Source organism: Nicotiana tabacum, chromosome 1 (genome assembly GCF_000715075.1).
Source record: "Nicotiana tabacum cultivar K326 chromosome 1, ASM71507v2, whole genome shotgun sequence".
Lineage (NCBI taxonomy): Eukaryota > Viridiplantae > Streptophyta > Magnoliopsida > Solanales > Solanaceae > Nicotiana > Nicotiana tabacum.
The window spans coordinates 209,964,029-209,976,089 of record NC_134080.1 but is presented as its reverse complement, the minus strand read 5'-3'; the positions used below and the strand labels follow the sequence as shown (position 1 = coordinate 209,976,089).

At 33.1% G+C, this 12,061-nt stretch overlaps 1 long non-coding RNA gene and 1 pseudogene across 1 annotated transcript; both read left to right on the top strand.

Annotated features, from left to right (window-relative positions):
* The first annotated feature begins 313 nt into the window (after positions 1 to 313).
* LOC142162850 (phenolic glucoside malonyltransferase 1-like) lies at positions 314 to 1,682 on the top strand (annotated as a pseudogene).
* Positions 1,683 to 4,691: 3,009 nt separating this feature from the next.
* On the top strand, positions 4,692 to 9,074 carry LOC142162845 (uncharacterized). Its single transcript, XR_012694315.1, has 4 exons — positions 4,692 to 4,992; positions 5,085 to 5,134; positions 6,153 to 7,307; positions 8,808 to 9,074. It is a non-coding gene; the product is annotated as an uncharacterized LOC142162845 (long non-coding RNA).
* Positions 9,075 to 12,061: the final 2,987 nt, after the last annotated feature.

The window sequence follows — 12,061 nt, the reverse complement described above, 5'->3', positions numbered from 1 at the left end:
TGCCCCTTTTTGACTTGTTTAGGACCACATATTCTAAAAGACAGTCAAACAGGTTCACATAAATTGAAATGGAGGGAGTAATTTTTTTTGAAAGAGCTCAAAAATATTCCTATCGCATGCAATTTTTTAAAATGAAACGTGTGATATTCCAAATCCAATATCAACCACAGATGCAATGGCGTGTAGTCGATGAACAAGTCAGAGTCACGAACCCAACGTTTTACTCTCACTTTATGTGTGAAGTAACTTCTTGAAATCTATATGTTGAAAAGCCAATTACCATTGTGTATTCGTAACCAAAAACGTTACAATAATGGCGTCTGTGATTGAGCAATGTCAAGTTGCGCCATCTCCCGGCAGGGCAACTAAATTGACACTCCCTCTTCCACATTTTGACCATGTTTGGTTAGCTTTACACCGCATGCGGTGGATTTTATTCTACAAGCTTCCTATTCCCAAACCCGATTTCGTCCAAACTATTATTCCTAGTCTTAAAGATTCACTCTCCCTCATTCTCAAACATTATTTACCCCTAGCGGGCAATGTTGCTTGTCCACAAGATGGAAGTGGTTATCTTGAGTTGCGTTATGTAGCAGGAGATTCTGTATCTGTTATTTTTTCTAAGAGTACTGATATGAATTTCTATTATCTCGTTGGTAACCATCCTCATAATGCTAAGGATTTTTATCACTTTATTCCTCAGTTGGCGGAACCTAAGGATGCACCTGGGGTCAAATGAGCCCCGATGTTAGCCATTCAAGTGGCACAGTTTTCGAATCATGGCATATCCATTGGTTTCACTAACCATCATGTTGCTGGTGATGGAGCTACCATAGTACGTAAAGTTTGTAAGGGCATGGGCTTTGCTTAATAAACTCGGTGGAGACGAACAATTCTTAGCTAATGAGTTTATTACATTTTATGATCGGTCCGTAATCAAAGACCCTAATGGAATAGGGATGTCTATATGGGCTGAAATGAAGAAATATAATCACATGATGAAGATGTCTGACATTGTGACTCCTCTTGATAAGGTTCGAGGTATATTTATTATAACATAGGATGACATCAAGAAGCTCAAGAATTTAATATTGTCAAGACGAGCTAACCTAACTCATGTAACATCTTTCACTGTAACATGTGCTTATGTATGCTTGCTTAATAAAATCAGAGGCCCGCAATAGGGGAAGAGATAGACGAGAATGGAGTGGAATTCTTCGGATGTCTAGCAGATTGCAGAGCACAGTTCAATCCACCACTTCCTCCATCTTATTTCGAGAATGCCCTAGTCGGATACGTTGCAGGAACAAGACATGTTGACTTAGAAGGAAAAGAAGGTTTTACAATTGCTGTGAAAGTAATAGGAGAAGCTATTCAGAAAAGGATGAAGGACGAGGAATGGATCTTGAGTGGTAGTTGATTAGAAGAATATGACAAAGTAGATGGGAACGGAATAGTTTCAGTTACTGGATCACCAAAGTTTGACTTATATGCTGCTGATTTTGGTTGGGGAAGACCAGAAAAGTTAAGAGTTCATTTCTATTGACAGCGGTGATAGCATATCCATGTCCCTTAGTAAGTCCAAAGACACAGATGGATATTTAGAGATTTGTTTGTCTTTGACCAAAACTCGAATGAATGCTTTTGCTTCTATGTTCACCCACAGGCTTAGCTTTCTGTAGCAGGCTGGTATGAGTTTGTATTGATTGAACTCAAAATACAATTACAGTGAAGAATCTAAGAACTGGACTAGGAAAATACACTAAAAATGGCAATCTATACATCTATATAAAAGAGGGGCATTAAAATCTGACGTGGCACCTCTCATCATTCAGAATACATATCTTCTTTTTTTGCTCAGTTTTTTGGGTTTTTACCCTATTTTCCTATTTATTTGCTATACTAAAAACCAAAAGCCACATATTAACTTCTATTAATTACGCCTGTCTCTTTATAAAAAAAATTTCCGTTCTTTTTTGGCGACTTACCCTTCTCAAAACGTTTTCCGTATATTTTCTCCAACGTTTCATTGAAGAGGCACCGCACCTGTTGAAGAAACCAAAAAGTTACGTTTCATTGCCGCTGCAACTTTGAGTTTAGGGTTTTGATGGGTTGGTAGGGTAGTCACTTTGCTGCTAAAGTTTCTATATCTTTAGCGTATAACATATTTATGTATATCTTCTTATGCATTTTTATTTTACTATTTGATGTTTTACTTTTTGCTCCTTATTCTTCTTCTTTTTTTAAATAGCTGAATTAATTGGGTCATAAAAAGAGTTGGATTAGCATTAGTTCAATTACTCTAACTAATTTTTTGGTTAGCTTTTTATGATGTTAATTTTTCATATGTGTTTTGTTGCGTTTTTAGTATTTTCTGTTAAAAATGGATTTGAGAATTGAGATTATGAATGATTTTAAAAGTTATGATGCAAATAAGACAGATTGTTGGGTCTGTAGCCCGTTTTCTTCATCCTTGATGCTTCTAATCTGTCAACAAATATATTCGCAGAGGCACCATTGCAAAGAGCAAACTCAATAGCAAATCAAGTACTTACATTATAAAAAGGTTAGAAGTGTTTACGATCACTTCAACTTTTCGTACTATTTTTAGTTCGTCTATGTTCTTACTTCTTTTTATCTTGATTCTTGATATTGTTTGCTTATTTGAATTAGCAGGATTTTTATTTTTGAAGGTCCCAAGAAACGTATCTATCTTTTATTTCTTCTCAACTTTTACTTTTTCCTAATTTTCCCATTTATTTTTGTAAGCATCTTAATTATAAACCATCATTCCTCTTGATGAAAAGTTGGCCCGTTTTATTTCTTCCTCTTTAAAAATTAATTCCTCGATGGTTGTTTCTCCTCTGTGTTCCATTGTTCATCTCTCTACATTTGTTTGAGAATCCACAAATATTATAGGTACTCTTTCGATCTTCTCTTTTTGGAAGTCAAGGTACGCCTTTTTTTTCTTTTCGTGTTTAGTTGCCTTCAATATATTTCGCCTATTTTATTTCCACACGACTTTGAAATATTAATCATTACGAATATGCAATCAGTCCGTTTGTCATTTCAATTCATAGTTGAAGATAAAGGCATTATTCGCTTAGCCGAGTAACGAACAACAACATCATCAACTTAAAGAATATAATGGTATTGGACTACTACGATACTGCAAATTGCTCTCATAAACAAAGAATATGAATCTATGCAAATATTTAACTTTTTTGCTTCTTCCTTATTTTTTTCATTTATTGAAAGTTTATGAACCTTATAGTATTCCTCCATGTTTACTTAGTTTGTAAGTTTATGAACCTTATGGTATTCCTCCATGTTTCGTATAAAAATTCATATTTTTGCTTCATTAGGACCTTTACCCAAGGTTATTCCTTTCATCGCATATTTGGAGTAGTAATATCATTTGTTCAATAATAAGTTACTGTTTTCTAATTATCACAATGGTTATTTGGATACAGGAGGTGCCGCAGAATTCCTTACAATCCTAAAATTTTGGATGTTCCATATATGAATTGTACATACGGATGCACCATCTAACTCTCTAAATAAGTTCTGGGTTAAGTTTTTCATATTTTAATTTTTGGTTATGTATTTTCATTTTAAATTTTAGCTGAGCAATTTTTTATTTTCTATTATTATTTTAAGCTTTAATTTATTGTGTGTCAATGAAGAAATAGGAGGAGAAGGAAAAATTATTTAGCATGTTTAACTTGTAAGGATTTTCTTTTTGTTTAGTTGTATCCATGTTATAGTTGTAAAACTTCAGTTAAAACCGCTCTCAGTTTGGTTTGTAATATAAATTAAACACAATTGGCCTTAAAGAATTTAGTATTTGAAATTTTCACCATCTAATTTTTACTTTTGCAATTATATTTAAAAAACGGTCTTCTTTAACTGACAGAATTAAATTTTTTATTTCCTTTTTGAACGTCCTATTTGCAGTCTCTAATGGAAGGACGAATTTTAGGGATAAACTGGTTATATTCGCTCGCACACATTTAAGTTAGATAGAGAGATGATGTATCTTTTATTCATTTATGCAATAGATCGGCTATTTAATTTTGACATTCTCAAGGGGCTACAAAAAAAGGCCAAAGCCAAAATGCCAATAATTAATCAAGAAGAGCGAAAGGTGATCGAGAAACAAAAGAAAACAAAATAGTTGTGCTAAGAGCTAGCTTAAAAGAAGAAAATAACTCGAGATCGAATGTAAAGTTTAGGTTAAATGAAGATATTAATTTAGCTTGGCTTTTTAAATGTAGATATTCTCCCTTAAGCACGACTTAACTATGATATTATGTAAGATTTCGGACAATGATTCCTAATCAATTAAACCAGATATAATTGATGATATTAATAAGATTTCAAACAACATTTTTTAATAAATTAAACCAGATAAGATTAATTCAAGGATAAATGATAACACGATTTTCACACACATATATATACACACTACGTACTAAAGTTTGTTATTGAATAATTTTGTGTGGAAGTATAGGTTGTCGTAGTTTTAGTAACATTACTTTTGTTCCTTAGATATGCAGAGTACCATAGTATTTTATAAATTCATGGTTATTTTTGTGATCGCGCGAAGCGCGGGCTAATACACTAGTATATATATAAAGGAGGGAATAAAAATGATGACTTGGACACCTCTCATAGACTAGGATTGCTATTTATCTTTTTTCTTATTTTTTTAGCTTTTTCTCTCATTGTTTGGTTCTTTTTTTATTTTCTATAATTATGTATTTTGTAACCGACTCTAACAATCAATTACACATGACTATACCTAAACGTTGTCATGCAAATAATAGCCGAAACGTTATGCACAATGAAAAGGTTTATAGTAATGGTTCTTCTCTTCTACAAATTGGTTGTATTTCATTTTATCTTCCTAATTGCCAATCCAATATTGAGATTCATTAGAAGCAGTAATGAGCAAAAACTGCGTATACTCAAATGAAGGACTTATATCAGGCAAAGCTTTAGAATTCTCCCTCTTGCTTTTTTTTAAGCGATAGAAATCTCTCCCTATTGCTTTCTCATTATTAATCATGGTAATATAATAGGAAGGAGACAAGTTGCTCGGAGGGACAAATTCAACGTATTCTTATACCAGGTCGATCGCTTTGGAATCATTTTTCCTTCTTTCTATATCTTTTTTTCAATTTATTGGCCTAGAATATTGTATTTGATGTAATTAATTTTTACCTAATTGTTTTGGGTAATTCATTGATGTGTTTTACCTGATAATAATTGTTTTCAAACACTATTTGTTCTCTTTTATTTCTCTGATTTGGCGGAGTAATTTTATTTTCCCTGTTTTTACTTTTTGGTGATTCACTCATATGTTTTTCTATTGATGTTGTTCTCTTCTATTTTATTTTAATTTGGGACCTGGAAGTACACCTTCCTATTTTGAAGTCTAATATGTGTGAATTTTCTTGATGTGAAAGCAGGTCTGTCAAGATATTCAGTTTTTAATGTCAATTATACTGTCTTCTATTTCTTTTTAGAACAATTTATACTTCTTATTTCCTCTACTATATCAATAATAGTTAGGTGCAGATATTTGAAGATAAGCTTTATCAGAAAATTAGTCTACATACTTTCAATAAAAACTATTCTAACTATCAAAAAGATTTTCAATAAGACCGAAACTTAAAATTTCCGTTGAAGCTATTATCTCGACTTATGATGGATTTGAAGATGAAATGAGTGATTTTAGAGTGAACGCGTGACTGACTATGGGAAGGTGATCATTGGAAGTTAGAGAAGTAAAAAGAACGGTTAAATGGGCATTTTTATTGTAAAATGAATGGATAAGAAGTAATTATGAAACGAGAGGAGGAGGAGGAGAAAAGAAAAACACGGAAAAAAAAAAAGCAAAAGAAAGGAAAAAATTAGAGTGGAAATTATATGAGAGACTCATACATTTATAATGGATTTGGGGCCGACATTTTTTATTCGTCATTGTTTCTTTTAGGAAGATGTTGAAGGAGATGTGTTACAAATTCTCTTAAAGGGTTACCTTTCTCTATTTATAACACGAGTAACGATAATATTGAGATATAAGAATTAATTAAATTGATGAATAGCAATGACAGATATTATCAAAATTTGGTTGATGATTGCAGAGAGCTATTACAGGAGATGGAGGATCCACCGTTGAAGCACATCTTTAGGGAGGCAAATGAAGTAGCAGACAAGCTGGCTAAGAAAGGAAGCAGCTTTGATTTTTTCGGGATTTAAACTTGTTTTATTATCCACCTTCTTTTGTTGTATCTTCTTTTGAAAGAGACAAAGCACGCACCATATCGTCGAGACTTGTCCACGTTTGTAATGATGCTTAATTATTAATGTATGTCTTTCATTACCAAAAAAAATAATATTGAAATAAGTAAAAATTATAATATATTTTAATATGCACAGAATTAAAAGAAGAACATAAAATTTGTAAGCATGAAGGACGGGTCAAAGTTTAGCAGTACAAAAAGAGGGATATATGGAAAAGAAAAAAAATAAATCGGAAGGAGTTTAATATATGTATATATGTGTAGTTGTCCATAGTTAGTGTATAATCTATATAATTATATAAAGCAGGGCAATACAAATCTAATGTGGCATCTCTCAAATTCCAGGGTTTTTATTTATCTCTTTTCTTAGAATTTTGCCTTTTTTTAATGAAAAAAAAACTCCTGCAGATGTAACTGATGGAATTTACAAGGTAAATAACCCCAACAATTGCTTCTCCTTACATTCCTTCGTAACAGTCCCTCACTCTTAATTATCATACTTGCTTTCTCTTCATTTATAGTAGTATTATATTCTTCGTCTTTCCCAATTACCACGGAGGAGTAATTTCTCTTAATTCTCAAGGTAAATATCTTCTTTATAATTTTGGAACATATCATGTTTTATTTTGTTTTCTCTCTGTTCTACACTCTACCTATAAGATGAAAGTGTCTCTATTATTATGTATTCCCAATTCCCAATTTTAATATTAAAGAATTTGTCTTTTTGTTATTCAACTTCAGTAATATTTCATAAAATCTTTAACAGTTGCTTTTGATTCTTTTGGGTATTAGATTTTTTAGTTTTCATTATCTCCACTATCTTTCTACATAAATTTGTTTCTACTGTCTTTTACAATCTATTCCGCGAAGATTTGATTTTTTTGGGGGTTTTTCTTTTTCACTTTGTTCAGTTGAAAATTGAAATTTATCTGAACTTGGAGTTCTAAGATGTCAGAGACAAGCCTAAGGCTTTGAAGACAGTCTCTACAGTTCCAGGTATTGAAATAGTTAAAATTTCATTTGTTATTCACCAATCAAGATTTCATTCTTAATTGATAAAAAACGTTAATGCTTCAGATGCAATTTTGCTGATTTTCTTTTTTCCATATGAATTTGTGAAAATTTCAGTTATAGCATCATCATTATCACTGATAATTTATTATTCAAATTCTCCCGTTGTCCCCATTTAGCTATCCTTGGAGCATTTTTCGTTATTAACCTGCCATATATCGTCTATATTTTGTTAACCTTGAGTATAGTCAATCTGGAACATTGATTGATTGAATGTTATATTTTACTCCTTACATAGTTTGTTGATCAATTTTTATAGAATATTCTGTGAATTTGAGGTCATTTGTTAGTTTTATGTGAAATTCAAGTCACAATTAGTTTTCAACCTCCGGGAAATAGAGTTTTGCAGCATCACCCGAGAAGAAGTAGAGAATCAGATATCGATACTTTTTCTCCAGAGTTTGTTTTCATTCTCAAATTTCTTTTTCTTGTGCTATATAGCCACTCAATCTAGAATAGTTGTCAGTCTTCTCAACTTGACATTTTGGCTTTCATCACTTTCAATGATCATATTTAGAGGCTAATACTCGAACAAATAAAGTTGGCAACAATTGTGTGGGAACCCTTTTGCTAAAGGGGTTGAGTTTGAGAATAGGTAAAAATCACCACTAGATATTTAAGGATCAGCTATAGTTAGTTGTCTTGTGATTAATTTCATGTCTGTTACGTTTATATCAAATTCTTATAACTTGTGTTTTTGATATACCAAAATCTTTCAACAATGATAATTTTGGCATAATTTAGTTTGCTAAGTATTGAAAGAAGCCAACGGTAGTCTATTCTTTTATGGAAAGAAAATAGAAGCTCATATATCTTTTATACATAAAAGAATTAGGTAAGCTTCGCAATGAGGAGCGAGAATTGTGTTTACCCTTTGAGATGGAAATAGAGATGGAGGAGCGTAATTGGTGCTTGCAAGGTCATAAATATTTTTTTGTGGTCGACAGTAGGATTTACACAAAATTATTTTTTGGTTCCTTCTCTTTTTTAAAGTATATTTATAACCTGATAGAGCTATCTTTTAAGAATTAGTGAAGTTCATGATTATCTGTCAAATGATTGTCATCCTTTTACTTTTATGATTTTCACAAACTCGAAGTACAATAGTTTTGGTTCTGTTAATTATTTGGGTCTATATTTAACTGATTTTTTTAATATTATGTGATACTTGATGGTTTTTATTCCTTAATTAACTTATGTGTAATTATCTTTAATGTTGCAGTTACTCAATTAAATGTGTGCATCATAAAAGAATATATTAGTTAAATGGTAGCATAATATATTAAATAACATTCCAACTGCTTATTTAGTTTCCTCTAGTAAAACATACTACTAGGAAATCTACGCAGGGAACAATAGTCTGGCTTTTCTAAAACCCAAATAAGTAAGTATTTGAAAAACTCTGTTTTTTTCTTTAATTTACAGAAGCAGAAGACAACACTGAGAGAAGTGTATAAGAACAAGTACTTGCCCCTTGACCTCCATCACAAGATCAGGACACCATTCGTAGATGTTTACCAAACATCAGGCATCTTTGAAGACATAAAGGGAGAAGAAGAAAGATATGTACTTTCCAATTAGAAACTATACCATTAAGGTTTAAAATTAAAAATTGATACAACTTATAATTTGTGATGTTAGCACTTGCAGAGGAAAGCTGAGGATCATATTTTGTCATTCTGCAATGCTATATTTTGTACTACTACGATAAAAAAATTAATAATATTCCAACTGCAAAGAGTGTTATAAACAAAAAGTAAACGATAGGAACTTGAGTTTTTAATCAAATCACCAGGTGCAAAACCGAGTATTGGGTAAATTCTTACCAAAAATTAGGTAATATAATAAAGCTACTCCTTCATATCTATGGTTTTGTTTGACTATAAAATAATGATCTCTATATATATATATATATAATATTATTTGCTTACTTCAAATGCCAAATTTTGTTTTGGTCTTTTCAAATGATTCTTTGTTGCTAATCAAAAAGTTTGAATGTTATATTAACCCGATCTTCTAATATACGATTAATGATACTTTATTTATTTGTTTCATTAGTAGTCTTAAGATTAATTTTTTTGTAACTTTAAGGAGTATTAATTTGAGTTTTTTTATTTTATTTTAGTAGTCCTTCAAATATTTCATATATAGACAATATTAATATGCTTTAGAGGTATAAATTATACAAAAGTATATGTTCTAACTAAACCAAAGTCATGAATTAACGTATGAGTTAAGCCAAATATGTATTATTAATAAAAAAAAAAAATCACTAATATCTTTTATAATCGCGCGAAGCGCGATAAATTTACTAGTGAAACTATAAAGAAAGGGACAAGGGCTCTAGAGAAAACTAGTGTCACGACCCAAAATGAAGGGCCATGACTAGCACCCGACCACACTTGCCGAGCACCAACGTACATTTCATCTAACCTTCATTATTATCTTTTAGGGCTGACGAGATCAATATAAATAGTAGACCTAGATCATGGACAACCAGCACTAAAATATGACGACATGAACATACATAGCAGGGGATGACCAGACAATCAAGAAATTACATATAAGGTATGAGCTACCACGCTACTATGAAAGACTATACAACAAAAACTAGCCGACAAGCAAACCAAACTATACATGAGCCGACACCTGTCTATGAGCCTCTAAAAGAACATAAGTGTTGCAACATAGCCGGAACAGGGCCCCGACATACCCATAATGTATATAACAAAAATTGCATACCAAGACCAAGGCAAGTCCGGAGAAGGGATCTCGCCAATCACCGCTGAACTGGACAGTCTACTGTGGTGGGGGAGCTGCACCTGCCTGTCTATCAGGACCTGCAGCACGACATGCAGCATCCACAAATAAAAGGACGTCAGTACGAATAAAGTACTGAGTATGTAAGGCAAGGAACCATAAATACGATCAGTAATGTAAGCAAGGATAGAGAATATACAACCTGTAACATCTTAGTACCTCTGAGGGCTACTTACATGAAATGCATGATACATATGTATAAATACATAAACCTTTAAAGCATTCTCCTCTGTGGGCATCATCATCATCATATCGTACCCGACCATAATAGGCTCGGTAAAAAAAATGTACCCGGCCATAATAGGCTCGGTAGAATCGTACCCGGCCACGTGGAGCTCGGTAAAACCCACCTGATCAGTGGTTGCACAATAGGTGCCGTACCCGGCCAACTATAGCGTGGCTCGGTAGAGTAAAATAGATACATATATATAATGCATGCTCGACTCATAGAATCACATTCTAAACCTTTCGGAGTGACGTAAGGTCGGTATCCTCTATACACGTTATTAGGACTAACTCTTCACTATGAACCTTATAAGATTTATGAAGTACGAACAACATTGATAACATAAGAATAAGAGAAGCAACATTAACATCAATCGTTCCATAAGAGGGAAAACAATGTAAGTACTGCTAGCTTCTAAGAGTAGAGCATCTTGGAAGCTCGTTCATTACATTATGTACAATCGGAGTCGTGCAAAAGAAGGAAAGGTATAGCCTCACATACCTTGTATATACTGCCCCAATCTCAAGCTATGCAATTGTCAAAACTCCTTAGTCTACAATAAGAGAAACGATACTATCGTTATCATTTAAGCGTCATAACTATTATGTATCGACCACAACCTATTTTACGATGAAACGGACAGCACCTCCCCTATATATATGACCTCACACCATTCAAAATAGTCACCAAACAGTCCAAACAACATCAATAATAAACATATTGAGCCTCCCAAAATAGTCCACACACAGCCTAATCACTCCATACATACGACGACCACCGTAGTCGTGTCAAACAACCTGGAAATGTTACGAATAACTATCAGCCCGTAACCCTACATATATATGGTGTTTCTCCACACCCTACATCCTCCAAAACTCCACAATATAGTAGTAAAATATGCAGCCCAACAACAACGCAAAACAGTCCACAAAACAATAACATTACTACCAAGCCTTTCGATATATATTTCACAAGTTCTAGCTTCAATGGCTTAGCCACAACTTGGATAATCTTAAATACATATAGAGTAAGAGGTTCCTTACCTTTATACAGAAATAACAACTCCAATTTAACCTTAAATTTCCATGAAATATCCCTCCAATGCTGCCACAACAACAAAAAAGCGAAACTAGCGATCAATTAGTGTTTTTCGGCACTAGAATCACTTTAGAAGGCTTGAAATCACCTAGGATTGATATTAAGAACATGAGGGAGTATTTACAGAATATAAACCCTTTAAAAAAACCTCCCACACGAGCTGGAACGACACAAAAATGAGCAACAACAAGAAGAACAAGAGACTTACTAGCGCCACGGAATTCCCGACACTTGATTTGTGTTGTTTGCCCTTTTTGGGTCTTGAATCTTGAGAGAACCTTGAGAGGATGTTCCTAGGGTTCTAAGGTCTTAAAATAGTGAGAATAAATGACTTAAAACGGGTTGGAGGCATCCTATATAGGTCCAAATATCTTAAACCGCCTTAGTGGGCCCCATAGAGAGGTGCTTGGCGCAGTCTCGCGAAAACGTGAATATCTCTCTACTCCGAGATCGTATCGATGAACGGTTTAATGCGTTGGAAACTAGACTCATAGATATTTAATTTTGTTGGTAGATCACCCCGTAATTCCTTGTA